Source organism: Elephantulus edwardii, unplaced genomic scaffold (assembly GCF_000299155.1).
Source record: "Elephantulus edwardii isolate Elephantulus edwardi_28Jun2011 unplaced genomic scaffold, EleEdw1.0 scaffold00212, whole genome shotgun sequence".
Lineage (NCBI taxonomy): Eukaryota > Metazoa > Chordata > Mammalia > Macroscelidea > Macroscelididae > Elephantulus > Elephantulus edwardii.
In genome coordinates, this window is record NW_006399962.1 from 3,497,441 (window position 1) to 3,514,856 (window position 17,416).

At 40.8% G+C, this 17,416-nt stretch overlaps 2 pseudogenes; both read left to right on the forward strand.

Annotated features, from left to right (window-relative positions):
* Nucleotides 1-1,302: 1,302 nt before the first annotated feature.
* LOC102843485 lies at nt 1,303-14,048 on the forward strand (annotated as a pseudogene).
* A 738-nt stretch (nt 14,049-14,786) lies between these two features.
* On the forward strand, nt 14,787-16,425 carry LOC102843886 (annotated as a pseudogene).
* The last annotated feature ends 991 nt before the right edge of the window (nt 16,426-17,416 follow it).

The window sequence follows — 17,416 nt, forward strand, 5'->3', positions numbered from 1 at the left end:
CCGTGGCTGGGCCCCAGGGATCCCCTCACCCTGGATGGATGACAGGTGCCAGCCCCCACAGCTGGTACAGCAGAGCCTCCACACTGCCACAGATTAAACAAATTCTAAAATTCTCAGAACCAAGATGGTGGCAGTGAGAGATGCAGTGTGAGGAGCAGGAGGCCTGGGAAGCCACATTGAAACAGGCCACTCACCTTATATATACCTAAACAGCCAAACAGTTGACTACCGGTCATCAATATGGACTGAAGCTCAACATCAAGAGGATAATAGATTCTTGAAAGAATATGGGTGAGTCCCACTTTCGTCCACTACCTGCCGCCAAGCCCGCACTACCATTACCCCATGGGGCGACTGTAGCCTGAGCCCACAGGTCCTCTAACTTGGACCAGGTGGTCCCATAGCCTGTGTGACAGAGCTCCTGCATGGCTGGCAGCAGCGGATACCAACAGCCACAAGCCTCTGGCAAAGGTGGGGAAGGTTGAGAGGGTAGAACGGTGGCACCACCATAGAGTCTGGAGGTGAAAGACTTGATACAGGAAAGAATCTCGCTGTCAGTGAAGATTTCCTTGGGTAGGTCAGAGGAGAAAAGATCCCCAATACAATGGATTGATAAGAACTCTGTAGTAAAGGACTGAGCAATGCCTCAGATTGTGGAAATGGTGTAGAATAAGGCGAGGACTAGACCTGTTGTTCATAGAACTGCTGTGAAGCATAGAGAGATCTCGGTGTGCCTAGTGGATAGAAAGCTAGGCTACCAAACCAATGTAGGGGATTTTAATCTGCAGCCCTCAGGCCTGGTTTGATTGTTTTCAGTCAAACATTCTTCTAAGTAATATATCACTGCTCTGTCAATTGGCTATGGAGGTAACTCCTGGTTGCTGTGAGGCTAAACACTATGACACTAGAGTGACTAATGCAATAATGGTTACCCTAGTGGACAGTGTTTGGTGGAGCTCTCAGATTAAAACAAGCTTGGAAGCAGAAGTGTCATCAACTTCCACCTCCAGAAACTTTTAGAGAAATGATGAAAGTTATACAAGTGCTCAGATCTTTCATTTACAGGGTCGCTATGAGTTGTCTAGGACTCAATGACACTTAACAGCAACAACAGATTCAAAATGGCAGATATCCTCAGTACACCACATCTCTTGATTTTTTGACAACTGCTGCCAAGAACTGTTTAGACCTTGGGAGGGTCTGTTCACCACTCTCAGTGCCCCTTCTCCATTTGTAAAGGGGGAGGGAAGTGATGCCTACTTTGAATTGCAGTCTGACCACTTGATGGAGGGGAGGGGGACAATGGTGGCAGGGCTGGAACCGGAGGTGCTGTCCCTGGTCAAGGTCTCCAGTGAGGCGCAGGGATCATACCTGGTGCAGGGGACTTTGGGAGGATGCCACCTGGCCCTCAGGGTGTGCTGCCCAACCCCTGGGAAGAGCTGTCCATCCACAAGATGTGCTGTCCAGCCCCAGGGAAAGCCTTCAGATCACTGGGGTAAACTGCCTAGAGTATACAAAGAATTTTATGTAAGCCAATTTCCTCCACCTCCCTCCCCCAGTACATCTGTAACACCTCCAAAGCTCTTCTCTTTGTAACTCACAAGCTTGTTTTCTCTAGGTTTGCGCCCTTTCCATTGTTGTTGTTGTTGTTATGTACCGTTGAGTTGCCTGTGACCCTATGTACAACAGCCCTAAACCCTTCTCTATCCTATGCCAATCTCACTGTCTCTGACACACCTACCCTCACTAAGTCAATTCATTTCATAGAGAGTCTTCCTCTCCTGTGCTGTCCCACCATCCTCCCAAGCATGACGTCCTTCTTCAAGGATTGGTCCCTCCTTGCAACATGTCCAAAGTATGTCAGGCAAAGCTTCAGAATTCTTGCCTCCAAGGAACAGCCTGGTTTAACCCTCTCCAGGAAAACCTGTTCATTTTCTTAGCAGTCCATGGTATATTCAATACTCTTCTCCAACACTACAGCTCAAAGGCATCAATTCTCTTTCTGCCCTCCCTAGTCATTGTCCAGCTCTCTGACGCATAGCAAGTGATTGTAAAGACCATAGCCTGTATCAGGCACACCTTAGTCTTCAGAGTGACACCATTGCTCTTCAGTACTTTAGAGAGGTACCAACAGCAGACTTTCCCATTGCAATACATCTTTTAATTTCCTGGCTGCTGATGTCAAGAGTGTTGACTGTGGAGCCAAGCAAACTAAAACGGTTTACAATCTCACTCTCTTCACCATCTAACATAATGCTGCCAATTGGCCCAGTGGTGAGAATCTTTGTCTTCTTGATATTGAACCTCAATCCATATTGAAAGCTGCAGTCCTTGACCTTCTGTAGCAAGTGCTTCAGGTCCTCCTGAGTTTCGGCAAGCAGGGTTGTATCATCTGTATAATGCAGATTGTTGATGAATCCTCCAGCAATCCTGATGCCACACTTCTCCTCATAGAGCCCAGCCTCCAGATAATCTGTTCTGCAGATAGGTTGAAAAGGCATGGAGATAGGACACATCCCTGGTGTACACCCTTCCCACTTTTGAACCATGCAGTGTTTCCTTGCTCTCTTCTGATGACTGCCTCCTGGTCCAAGCATATGTTTAGTATTAGTACGATCAAGTGTTCTTGGATTCCCATTCTTCTCAGAGTCAGCCACAGTTTGTTATGATCCACATAGTCAAACACCTTTCCATAATCAATGAAACATAGACAGACATTTCCTCTGGTATTCCCTGCTTTCAGCCAAGATCCAGCTAATATTAACTACAATATCCTTAGCATCGATTCTATCTCCAGCTTCATTTCTGTCACCCAGTCCATATTTTCCAACTATTGATTCTTCTCTTTTCCCAACTTTGCATTCCAGTCACCCACTATTATTAATGCATTTTGATTGCATGTTCAATCAATCTCTATGAAAGTTGGTAGAAATTTTCTATTTCCTCTTCTTTGTCTCTGGTTGTTGGTGCATATATCTGAATAATAGTAGTATTCGCTAGACTTCCTTGTATGTGTATGAATATTATCCTGTCACTCACAATAGTATATTTCAAGACATATCTAGAAATGACTTTTTTAACTATGAAAGCAACCCCCTATCCTATAGATAACCTTAACACTGAGTTTTGCTCCAGACCTGAACCCTGAACCTAGTTCCAGAGACAAAAGGAAAATATATCTGGCAGCTAAGGAAGCAAAGAAAGATGGAGACTCAGGGTTCAGCCAGCCATCACCACTCGACCCACCTTGGCAAACACTTTGCAGTACAGAGGGCAGAAAACTTCAGGAAAATATCTTCTATCTGAACAAGAAGGCATGCACCATCAACCCAGGACTACCACTAAAGGTGTTAAAGTGGGCTCCACTTCCCTCTTGACATCAATGCCCCTGTTCAGCATAAAAGAAGCCAGAGAGTCTGTGCCCCATTCCCAAATGAGAAACCCACAAATGAGTAAGACAATTTCTTCAAAAAAAATCACCATTTATCGAGGTCCTGCCCTGATATATTGAAACAGTTCCACCAAGAGAAGAGATGAGGATTAAATGAAGACGCAGAGAGCCTCCTTGTTTGTTGGCAACTACTTGTTCAACTTAGCTGAAGCCATTTTGTAATTCTCTGAAGCCATTTTGTAGTTCTCTAAGGACATGTCTGGACATGTTGCCCCACCCTGGGAGGATAAGTTTTGGTTTACTGGAAACGCCCTGCTAAGTAACTTTACTTCTCTTTTCCACTCCCCCCATTGTGCTTCTGTATATAAGCTGTGAGCGCTTTCAATAAAATTGAGACTTGATTGAATCTCAACTTGTCTCCATGCTTCTGTGCCTCCTGTCCCCCCCCATTCTTGTTCTTCCCCTCCTAGGGTCACTGTTGAAGATCCCCGCTGGCTGGGGCACTTGTTGATCACGAATCCCTCCCTTTATTATCTCTAAAAAGGCTTATATAGGTTTCCGAAAAACACACCTGCAGGGGTAATCACATTATCTCATTTAGGTTTCCGTTCGAGATGGTTCTGGCCAAGATGGAATCAGTTCTGCTGGTTTTACAAATGTAGTGCTAGTCTTCCTTGCAAGTTAGCCAGGCCTCTGACAACCATTGGACTATTGTCACCATTACCCTTTCTCTTCGGTCCCCACTGTACCACTCTCATTTCCTTCACCTACTCCCCACACCCACCAAATTCTGCAACCCCGTGATTTCATCCCTGTCCATCCTCACTCTTCTGCTCCTTTTATCCCCATACATGTTTTTCACAATAAAAATGTAAAAAAAAAAAAGAGAATTGGTGTCTTTCATTTATAGTGTTGAAGAAAAGTATTGAATATCCCATGGGCTGCCAAAAGAGCAAACAAGCCTATCTTGGAAGACGAGCAACCAGGATGCTCTTTAGATTTTTCTGTAATTAGGTCACAGAGGCAACTATTGATTAAACACAATATCGTCAACATGGGAAACAGGTGCATCTAGTAGAAACTAATTAAGACTGAAAGGACTCTATCAGAAAGTAAAGAAATTCCCTCTTTTGCTATTAAAAGTAAAGACATAATAACCTGTGTCTCCAGCAATGAAATAAATCTTTTAGAGTCACTACCAAGTCTCCTCTTGGAGGCTACAATTTTGAATCTCTGTCTAACACACTTTGGGCATGTGGCCAAGAGAGATGAGTCCTTGGAGAAGGATATTATGCTCAGAAGGATGGAGGGACAGCGCAGGAAAAGAAGACCTTGGACGTGGTGGATTGATATATTAACTGGGGCAATGGGGGTTGGTGTGTCAAACTTGGTGAGACTGGCTCAGAACAGGGCAGGGCTCAGGGCTGCTCTACATAAGGTTGCTTTAAGTCACAGGAGACTCAACCATGCATAATAACAAGGGAATTAAAAATAATCTCTCTCTCTTTTTTTTAAGTGTATGTGCTGCCAAAGCAAGCACAATAAGTACTCTTGAATCTTTCTGAGGAGGGACTAGTCCTTGGAGAGGGACATCATGATTCAAGTGAGGGTGGAGAGACAGCTCAGGAAAGGAAGACTCTCAATGAGATGGATTGATCCAGTGACTGGGGTAATGGGGATAGGTGTGTCAGAGACAATATGACTGACACAGGATAGAGCAGGGTTTAGGGCTGTTGTACATACAATCACTATGAGTCACAGGCAACTCGATGGCACATAACAAAAACAACAACTTGAATCCTATCCAGTGAGCATTTTTAGTAATGTCTATATTGCTCAAACAGTTCAGGAAAGCCCCATTGCAACTGGAGGGAGAAACAACAATGCTGCGAAGTTAGCAGATTCATTAAAACAGGGATTACTTTAATTGGGTACAACTCCTATTTTTCTAGGAGATACGTTAGACAGATAATAAGACTCAGAAGCAATCCTATGAACAACAGATCTAAACTCTATCCTGTGCTATGCCATCTTCAATCTCGGACATACTTGCAGCCCATTGCCACAGTCGCTGTGTCAATCTATCAGGTTGAGGATCTTCCTTTTCTCGCTCAACCACCACCTTTCCAAGCATAATGTCTTATTCCAAGGATAGACTCGCCTATGCCCAAAGTGTGTAAGACCAAGCTTTATCATCTATGCATCCAAAGAGCACTCTGCTGCACCCTCTCCAAAACATCTGTTCTTTTAGTAGTCCATTGGATATTCAGTATACTTCTCCAACACCACAGCTCAAAGACATCAATTCTTATGTCATCCATATTCATTATCCTGCTCTCAGATGCATACATAGCAAGTAATTGAAGAAACAATGGCCTGAATAATGCACACTTTAGAGCTCAAACTGAGAGATGCAACCCTGGAAATTCTCACCAATATATACCAGGAAATTTGGAGGACAGCTGCCTGACCAGCTGACTGGAAGAGATCCATATTGGTTTCCATATCCAAGAAAGATGATCCAACTGAATGTGGAAATTATCATTTATCATTAATATCTCATGCAAGCAAATTACTGCTGAAGAACATTCAAAAACGACATAGAAAACTGCTGGATATTCAGGCTGGATTTAGAAGAGATGGAACCTGTCTGAAAGCAAATACCAGAAGAATGTGTTTTATTAACAAAGCAAAGGCATTTGACTATGTGGATAATAACAAATTATGGGTAGCACTGAGAAGAACGGGAATCCCAGAACACTTAGTTGTGCTCAGACAAAACCTATACCTAAATCAAGAGGCTGTTGTAAAAACAAAACAAAACAAAGTGACTACTGTGTGTGAAAACAGGGCGAGGGAACACTAAATGGTTTAACATTTTTAAACACTGTTTGTACCCAGGTTTGTACCCTTCCTCCACACCTGTTCAATCTGTATGTTCAGTAAATTATGCAAAAAGCTGAAATCTATAAAGAGGAATGTGGCATCAGGATTCAAGGAAGGCTCATCAATAACCTTCATTATGCAAATAACTTTGCTTGCTGAAAGTGAGGAGGACTTGAAGCACTTCCTGCAGAACTTCAAAGAATACAGTCTTCACTATGGATTGTGACAATAATTGGGAACAAGAGGTGCATTACAAAGTGGACAGCGGAGGGAGAAGAGAGAAGAAGGGAAACGTGCAATAATGAATGTATACCAAAAAATATATATATAGATTGCATCACAACATCAAGAAAACAAAAATTCTCACCATTGCAATGATAGGCAACATCATGATAAATGAAGAAAAGAGTTGAAACTGTCAATGAGTTCATCTTACTTGGACCCAAAATCAACATCCTTGGAACCAGCAGTCAGATCAGGCGACATATTGCACTAGGACAGGCTGCAGTCAGACACCTTTCCAAATTATTGAAAAACAATAATGTCAGTTTGAAGACTAAGGTGCATCATGATCTTTTCAATCACTTGCTATGCATCTCTCACTATGTTACTAAAGATGTGCCGTTGAGTCGCCTGCAACTCATAGCGACCCTATGTACAACAGCCCTAAACCCTGCTCTGTCCTGTGCCAAACTTTTTGCCTCTGACATACCTACCCACATTATACCAGTCACTGAATCAATGCTTCTCATCAAGGATCTTCCCTGCCTGTGCTGTCCCTCCACCCTACCAAACATGACCTCCCTCTCCAAGAACTGGTCCCTCCTTGCAACATGTCCAAAGTATATCAGAAGAAGCTTCAGAATCCCTGCCTCTAGGGAGCAGCCTGATTTCACCCTCTCTAAGACGAACCTGTTTGTTCTCTTAGCAGTCCATTGTATACTCAATACTCTTCTCCAGCACCACTGCTCAAAGGCATCAATTTTCCTTCTATCATCCCTGGTCATTGCCCAGCTTTCTGATGCATAGCACATAATTGCAAAGACCATAGCCTGTATCAGGCGCACCTTAGTCTCCAGACGAACATCATTACTCTTCAGTACTTTGGAGAGGTCTCTGATAGCAGACTTTCCCAATGCAATTCGTCTTTTAATTTTCTGGCTGCTGATATCAAGAGTGTTGACTGTGAAGCCAAGCAAACTAAAGTTGTTAACAATCTCAATCTCTTCACCACCTAGCATGATGCTGCTAATTGGTCCAGTGATGAGAATCTTTGTTTGATACTAAGCTTCAATCCATACTGAAGGCTGCAGTCTTTAACCTTCTGCAGCAAACGCTTCAGGTCCTCCTGAGGTTCAGTAAGCAGGGTTATATCATTCTTGAAGAGGTGTGACATAGGGAATCTGCCTGCAAAATGTACTATATTGCTAAAATATTTGTTGTTGTTATGTGCCGTCAAGTCGCTTGCAACTCATAGCGACCCTATGTACAACAACCCTAAACTCTGCTCTGTCCTGTGCCAATCGCACTGTCTCTAACACACCCATCCCGATTACCCTAGTCACTGAATCAATCCACCTCATAGAGGGCCTTCCCCTCCTGCGCTGTCCCTCCAACCTACCAAGCATGATGTCCCTCTCCAAGGACTGGTCTCTGCTGACATGTCCAAAGTATGTTAGACGGAGCCTCAGAATCCTTGCCTCCAAGGAGCCACCCATCCTTTCCAGGATGAATCTGTTTGTTTCCTAACCTTTATTTTATTTCTGACTCTACTGAGTCAGGCTGACTATCTAAAAAAACATCCATTTCCCTTACTGTAGTGTCTTAAATTCCAGAGCAAGTCTTTACTATTTAGGTTCTTATTCTGTCTTCTTTGGGTCCTACTCTAGTTTTCCACAGTAACCTAGAAGCTTTCAGAACTTTGAATATATATCTACAGTTCCAATGTTCTTTCTCCCCAACTCTACGAGCATTATCATCTTAGAGTTTCTTAGAATTATGTTCATCTCCTCTACATACCTAACTCATAAAATAAGGGTAGTATTTTATTTCTCTCATTGTTTCAGATATAATTTATCTGATTCCTATGCATGCCATCAGGTGAAATCCATGTGTATAGCCTGAGTTTGTGTTTCTTATAAAGGGTATTTGCAATTAATAAATCATTGACTGTATAGAATTCTATCATTTTATCTCCAGCTTCATTTCTGTCACCAAATCCATGTTTTCGAACTACCAATACTTCTTCTCTGTTCCTAACTTTTGCATTCCAGTCACCCATTATTATTAATGTATCTTTTCTTTTTTCCTCTGTAATTTTTTTCATTCTCATAAAGCCTTATAATCATATAATTTACAAATTTGTGCCAATAATATAGCTCCATTACCAGTCACATAAATATAGTAGATGAACCTTGTTTTTTAATAGCTCTTTAAAGACAATCTTGAAGACCTTAGTTTCTGATGACAAAGAAGTTAAAATCAAAGTAACTACATCTCAGCATCCTGCCTTTTAAAAGCATGTGAGATCTTTCATACAATATGAGACGTGTTAAACATTCTTTATTTGATATCATACACAAACCACACTGAAATGCTTTGTGTTACTTAGAAGGCAACATTTTAGACATAGAGAGTTTGAATCCAATTAACATAGTCAAGAGCAAATAGATAAAGTTTTTGCTACTTTATCTGTAGCCCTTGCATTTAATGAAGCCTCATTATAAATATAAATTGAAGCAGGTGAGTTGTGTTCTGTTCTATGTGACAGTAAAGAGACTTCCTAATATTTTAATAAGATTCACATAATCAGTTATAGAAATCTAAATATAAAAACCATTCCTATAGATTATGAGGTGGCATCCACCATCTCTGTTAAAAACTGAGTATGACTAATCCAACTAACCTAGAATCCAGTCTCTTTGGAAGGGAAAAGTAGTGAACACTTGCTAAATTACTACCAAAATTGTAAAAGTGTAACCATAATATTTTAAACAAAGCCAATCTTACCAAATGCAGGACTGTTGTTGTTATTGTTGTTAAGTGCTGTCAAGTCATAGGTGACTCATAGTGACCCTATGAACAAAAGTCCTCAACACTTTCCTTTCTCCAGGTTCATAGGGTTTCCGGAGGCAAGCTATTTATGGAAGTGGATGCCACTCCTGCTTCCAAAAATGCAGGACTAACAAACAAAAATATTCTATCAGCTATTCATGATCTAAATTCTGGTATGTTGTTGTTGTAATTGTTGTTGTTGTTAAGTGTCGTTAAGTTGTAGATGACTCATAGCAACCACATGAAAGAAAGACTTGAGCACTGTTCATAGAGTTTCTGGAGGCAAGCCATTTTGGAAGTGGATTCCACTCCTGCTTCCAAGCTTGTTTTAATCAGGAAGCTCCACCAAACACTGTTCACCATGGGTAACCATTATTGCATTTGACACATCAGTGTCACAGTGTTTAGCATTACAGCAACCACGAGTTACTTCTGTACAGCAAATGGACAGACCAGTGCTATACTACGTAGAAGAATGTTTGAACAAAAACAATTAAAACCAGGCCTGAGGGCCACAAATTAAAATCCAACCCCTTTGGCTTGGTAGTGATAGGGTGGTATTAATAAGTTCAGAATTCTCTATATAGGTATCAATTATAAAACTATAGTTTTCTCCGGCCTGCAGGACTGGTTGCTTGACCTTAGAGTTCTTAGTGTCCTTTCTGTGATCTGTCTGTTAATCATAAAAGGAGATACATCTCCTAGATTAGCTGTTATCTCTTTGAAGCTGTTTTCCCCAATCATATGTAAATTGTAACTTAATCTGCCTGTTTGCCCAGAAAGGGAATATCTGGTTGTGAATTAATTTCTTTCAGATATAGAACTTCTTTAATTTTACTAACAAAAGTTTATTGTTAAGTAAGTCGATGTCTCACCATCCTATAAAAGCCCATGACCACTCCCAGCCGGGGAGACAGTCTTGAAGGTGACTCACTGTCTCCCAGATCTGTGTAATAAGTGCATTTATGGATATTGCAATCTGTTTGTCTTATTGGTGATTGACTATGGAAACAACCCCTTGTGTTCTGTAACAGCATAATACAGTATATGTAAAAAAAAAGTCACAGAACATTTCTATTTTGTAATAAATAAGGCAGTGGCCAACTATGTTACTCTTAAGATAAGCTATCAACTCTTCCCTTTCTGTCTTCTTCTTAATGCCAGCAAAGGTAATTTTTGTTCCAGGGATGTATTTCGTGGGATTCTCCATATACTCCATCAGTGTGTCTTCTCCCCAGGTGATATCTTTGCTCTTATTGACATCTGTATAAGAGAATCCAGGCCATGGTCTTTGCAATTACGTGCTAAGCATCAGAAAATGGGAAAATGACTAGGGATGATAGAAAGAGAATTGATGCCTTTGAGCAGTAGTGCTGGAGAAAAGTATTGAATACACTATGGAGACCTTAGGAGCTCTGGTGGCCTAGTGGCAAGAAGTTACCTTGCAATCCTGAAGGCACACAGTTTGAGGCCACCAGCCATCCCTCAGAAGGATGGGCAATCTCCTCCTGTGTAATTAACTGACTCTGAATATACCATGGACTGCCAGAAGAATAAACAGGCTTGTCCTGCAGAGGGTGAAACCAGGATGCTCCTTGAGGCAAGGATTCTGAGGCTTCATTTGACATACTTTGGGCATTGTGCAAGGAGTAACCAGTCCTTGAAGAGGGACATCATGCTTAGAAGGGTGGAGGGACAGCACGCAAGAGAGGAAGACCCTCGACGAGTTGGATGGATTCAGTGACTGGTGTAATGAGGGTAGGTATGTCAGAGACAAAAAGACTGGCACAGGACATAGCAGGGTTCAGAGTTGTTGTACATAGGGTCGCTATGAGTCTCAAGTGACTTGATGGCACATAAGAATAACAACATTGTTTCAAGTAGTTTGCTTGAAGCTTTTGTCAAGTCAGTTACTGACTTATGCACAATGGACCATCCCCAGGGGAGCTCTGGTGCCCTAATGGCAAAAAAACTGCATTACAATCCCAGAGGTGGTGGTGGTTGTTATGTGCCGTCGAGTTGTCTGCGACTCATAGCGACCCTATGTACAACAGCCCTAAACTCTGCCCTATCCTGTGCCAATCTCACCATCTCCGACATACCTGCCCCCATTATTACCCCAGTAACTGAATAAATCCATCTTATCGAGGGTTTTCCTCTCCTGCATTGTCCCTCCACCCTCCCAAGCATGACATCCCTCTCCAAGGATTGATCCCTCCTTGAAACATGTCCAAAGTATGTCAGATGAAGCTTCAGTATCTTTGCCTCCAAGGAGCAGCCTGGTTTCACCCTCTCCAGGACAAATCTGTTCGTTTTTTTAGCAGTCCATGGTATGTTCAGTACTCTTCTCCATCTTTTCTTTGCTATTTAAACTCAACTACTGTTTAGTTTTAAGAATATGTCAGGACATAGTTGGGGTTTTTATAGATATATTTTTAGGACATAGTTTTAAATTAAGATTTAATGATTATCTCAGGGCTATAATTTTAGGAATTCATAACTTCATGACTCTAGGAAGTCTAGACATTATGAAAATTTAAAATTCTATTCTACATCTTCTCCATCTTGATCAAAGATTCTTCTGTAACTGCTACTGTTGTTATGTGCTATTGAGTCACCTTGACTCATAGCAAACCTACATACAATAGCTCTAAACCCTGCCCTATCCTGAGTCAATCTCATTGGCTCAAACAGACCTAATCCCATTTCTCCAGTCATTGAGTCAATTCATCTAATCCTGGGTCTTCCTCTCTTGCGTTGTCCCTCCACTATTCCAAGTATGATGTTCTTCTCCAAGTACTGGTCCCTTCTGGCCAAGTGTCCAAAGTATGTGACCCAGAGCTTCAAAATCCTTGCCTCCAGAGAACAGCTTGGTTTCACCCTCTCCAGGACTGACCTGTTTGTTCTCCTGGCAGTCCATGATATGTTCAATACTCTTCTCCAGCAGCACAACTCAAAGGTATCAGTTCTTCTATTATCCTTAGTCTTAATCCAGCTTTCTGATGCATAGGAAGTAACTGCAAAGATGATGGCCTGGATCAGGCGCTCCTTAGTCTCCAGACTGATGTAATTGTTCTTCAATACTCTAGAGAGGTCCCTGGCAGTAGACTTTCCCAATGCAATTCATCTTTTGATTTCCTGACTGCTGGTGCCATGAGTGGTTGATTGTGGAACCAAGCAAGCTGTAATTGTTGAAAATCTCAATCTCTTCTCCATCTATCATGGTGCTGCCAATTGGCCCAGTGGTAAGAATCTTTGTCTTCTTGATTTTGAGCTCCAATCCATATTGAAGACTATAGTCCTTGTCCTTCTGCAGCAGGAACTTCAGGTCCTCCTCAGTTTATAAAACAAAATGTCTATGAATGATATTTGTGAAAAACAAGTATGACTTGTAAACCTACATTCAAATAAAAACTTTTTTAATATTTAAAAAAGGTATTTGGTATTAATATATCATTGAGTGCACAAAATTTGATCATTTTATCTCTGGCCACATTTCTGTCACCGTGTTCATACTTTCCTGTTACTATCTCTTCTTCATTTTTTCCAGTCACCACATGTTTGGGTCAATTTCGGACTATAAAAGTTGGTAGAAACCTTCAGTCTCCTCCTCTTTGGCTTTAGTTATTGGTGCATATATTTGAATAACAGCCATATTAACAGGCATTCCTAGTATGCATATGGATAATATCCTATCACACCAAGCATTGTACTTTAGGGTAGATCTTGAAATTGCCTTTTTAACTATGAAAGCAACATCATTCTTCCTCAGTTTTTCATTCCCAGCATGTGTTTGTCTGATTCAATGTGGCCCATGCTTGTCCATCTCAAACCTAGAATGTTAATCTTCATGTGTTCATTTAATTTTTTACAACTTTCTTTTTGCCTACATTGCATGTCCAATTATTAATGGTTGGTTGCAGCTCTTTCTACTCATTTTGAGTGACTTCTTATCTGGGCTCTACATCTAATATTATAGCTACCCACACTCCTCTGGTTTCAGAGGTTGTTTCTGAAGTGGATTTTTGCAAGGACTACAATTTAAAAAGATCATTGTGGATGGATGTATGAGCAGTTTCCCATCCTTTGTGGGGCAAGTTCTCCACATTTGATGGCCAGAAGGAGCACTCATTTTGTAAGCCCAGGAGATTCCATTAAAGTGGAATTCCTATCTGGATTTTCAAGAAATCTCCTTGGTTTATGTCTTAAAAGCATGGATTATATTTAGAAACGTTAATGGTTGTTAGCACTACTGAAGAAACTGAATCCAAAAACTTAGATGGAATCCAGGCCAATTCAGCTTCCCATATAACAAACTTTCAGGTTGATCAATCCGTATTTGAAATTCCAGAACCTTATCACTTTCAAGACAATGGCAGGAACATGCATTTGCAAAATCAAGATTATGATATAATGCAGTTTGCCATCCAGTAGAACTTGTTGGAATCCAGCAGGAACCACGAAGTCTCAGGACTCACTTCAAATGGAGGTATACACCAGACATGTGCCTATAATGCACACTATGAGAGGACAATCTAAAACAACCTCTTCACCACCTCATAGGCCTGTGCCCTAGGGTCTCAAGTGAGATCAGCCTTTTTGCTACCATCTTCCAGTTGGCTCAGGAGCTCTCTGTCAAAGAACTGGAGGAGCTAGACTCCAGGAGGAGTGGGTAGAGCTGTGGGAAGTCTCAGAGCTGTCCCAAACTGAGAAATAGACTCTCCCACTCTCAGATTGTACCAGCAACAACTCGGGACTGTACCAAGCCAGTGAACTGGCTGGAGTGGCCATACCTACTCTGGCCTTTGTGGAACAGATAGTCACTTACATACAGCCTCAAGACTAGGGAGTGACTCTCCCTCCCCAGGAGAAAGTGCTGGAGACTGTCAAGCTCCATCTCCACGTTAAGGAGAGGAGAGCCACTTGAATTAGTTGTATTGGCTTGCAGGTCCCAATTTTACTATAAACTTCAATCTCCATAGCTTTGTAAATTAATTTTGATCCAAGACTGATAGAAAAAAAAATTACCTCATCAGTCAGGGTGATTTCATCAATTTTGGACTGCAAAATTTGGAAAAATCCTTGATTTCCTACTCTTTGGCTTTAGTTGTTGATGCATATATTTGAATAATAGTCATATTAACAGGTCTTTCTTGTACACAGATAGATAGCATTCTATCCCTCACAACAACTTCAGGACAGAACTTGATATTGTATTTTTAACTACAACTGTAACATTCTTTCTCTGTTTTATGTTTCCTATATAGTAGACCATGTGATTATGTGCTTCAAAGTAAGCAATGCCAATCCATCTCACATCACTAATGCCTAGATTGTTGAATGTTCATGTGTTCCATTTCATTTTTGACAACTTCTAGTTTTCCTCTGTTCATACTTCATACATTCCATGTTCCAACTATTAAAGGATAATTTGCAGCTATTTCTCGATTATGCAATGATTATTGGTGAATGCAAAAGTTGGAAACCATGAAAAAGAAATAGTAATCTGAAAGTACGACATGGTAACAGAAATGAATTTGAATGGAAATTGAATGACTGAATTTTATACATTCAATAATTTATTCATCAAAATACTTTTTTTAGAAAAACACATGTGGTGACTTTACACATGGACCTCACCTGATGGACTACACAAGAATCAGGCTGACTACATCTGTAGAAGGAGTCACTGGAGAAGCTCAAAATCAGCAGTCAAAACCAAGGCAGGGGCTGATTGTGGACTAGACCATCAATTACTCATGGATGGTGTCCCAGAGTTGAAGCTACAAAATCAGGTTTTCACTGTCCATCCCACGTGCATTCCTGGCTCCTGCCTCATTCAAATACAATACAGCAATTCGCAAGGATCAGCTGATTCAGAATTTTCTTTAAGAAGAACAGACTCCTCCAGAATAAGATTACAGTTGTTGGGGTTGGTGTTGTTAGCATCACCTCTGCCATCAGTATTTTAATGAAGGATTTGGCAGATGAACTTACACTTGATGTCATGGGAGACAAATGAAAAGGAGATGATGGATCTCCAACATGGAAGCTTTTTTGTTAGAACCCCAAAAATTGTCTCTATTGAGAAAAAGACATAATGTAACTGCAAATTCCAAGCTGGTTATTATCATAGTGGGTGCACATTAGCAGGAAGGAGAAAGTTGTCTTAATTTGGTCCATCATAATGTGTACTTTGGGAATGGCCAAGAGGGACCAAACTTTGGAGATGGACGTCATGCTCAGAAGGATAGAGGGACAGTGCTGGAGAGGAGGACCCAGGATGAGATGGATTGATTCAGTGACTGGAGAAATGGAACTAGGTCTGTCGGAGCCGATGAGATTAGCTCAGGATAGGTCAGGGTTCAGAGCTAATATACATAGAGGGTTGCTGTGAGTCACACGTTGCTTGACAAGACATAACAACAACAACGTGAACATCTTTAAATATGTCATTCCTAATATTGTAAAGTACAGCCCAAATGGCAAGCTGTTTGTTGTTTCTAATCCAGTGGATGTCATTACCTATGTGTCTTGTAAAACCAGTGGCTTTCCAAAAAAAATGTGTTATTGGCTGTGGTTACAATGTGGATTCAATGCAGTTCCATTACCAATTGGGGGAGACACTGTGAGTTCACGCATTGAACTGTCATGGCTGTATCCTTACAGAGCACAGAGACACTAGTGCATCTAGATGGAGTGGAGTGAATATGGCCAGTGTTTCCCTGAAAAATCTGCATCCTGAATTATGTACTGATACAGCTAAAGAAAAGTGGAAAGAGGCTTACAAACAGGTGGTTGATAGTCCTTCTAAAGTCATCAAAAAGAAAGGTTAAACCTCCTGGGCCATTGCACTGTCTGTGGCAGATCTGGCAGAAAGTATAATAAAGAATCTTATGCAGATATATCCAATTTCTACAATGATTAAGGGTCTTTAGGAAAATAAAAATTACATCTTCCTAGTGTTCCTTACATCTTGAGCCAAAATGGAATTTCAGACGTTGTGAAGATGACTCTGACTCCTGAGGAAGAGGCTCATCTGAAGAAGAGATACAGATATGCTTCAGGGAATCCAAAAGGAGTTGTCATTTTAAAGTCTGTTGTACCACTTCACTGTCAAAGTTACAAAAGAATTTTAGTTGGGGATTGTTCATGTTGACTTTTTTATCTGGTCTGTGATTAAAGCAATAAAATTATGATATGGGAAAAACATTCATTTCCTAAAGGTAGTTACAGGAATGGTCCATAAAACCTTACAACTATGTCCTGATAGTGGTACATACCTTGCGTAGTTCTAAATTGGTTAATATAAAAGAATTCCACCAAGTCTCAGACAGCACTGCCAATGTTGCATATGCTGCGCTGCCCTTCAAACTAAAATTTTACTGTGTGTTAAATAATTTCTTCCTAGCACAAGGGTTTTTTTTTCAGTCTTTTCCTGTGCTCCAGTGTACAAATCCAATATTGCATATCTTGTGCATTTTTGTCCTAAAGGATCTTATTTTGTGTACTATATTTATCAGAATAATATACATTGCTATTCTGATAATGTAAAATGTAAATATCTAATAAACCATGGGGAGGAAATCTACTCATGGATGAAGTTTCAAATTAAGACTGAAGAAAATAAAAACAAGGTCCACAAAAATAAAAATATGACCTTGAGTCAATATCACTTGAATGTCAAATCATATTAAGTTTGACTAGGAGAGTGTACAAAGAAAGCAAAAGATCATTACAAAGACAAAGGATAAAAAAAATGGATGTCAGAGAGACTCTAAAAATTACCCTAGAGTGCCAAGAAGCCAAACAAAAGGAAGAAATGCTTAAGTAAAAGAGCTGAACAGAAGATTCCAAAGGGCAACTGGAGAAGACAAAGCAAAGTAGTATAAGGGAATGTACAGAGAACAGGAATCAGAGAATGAAAAGGGAAGAATTCACTTTGTACAATACTGAGGATGCTATGGGCAAATTCCTGAATAATCCAGGAAGAATTAAAACATGATGGAGACACAGAGTCACTGTACCAAAAACAACTGGTTAACAATGAAATATTAATTAAGTATCATATGATCAAGAGCCAAT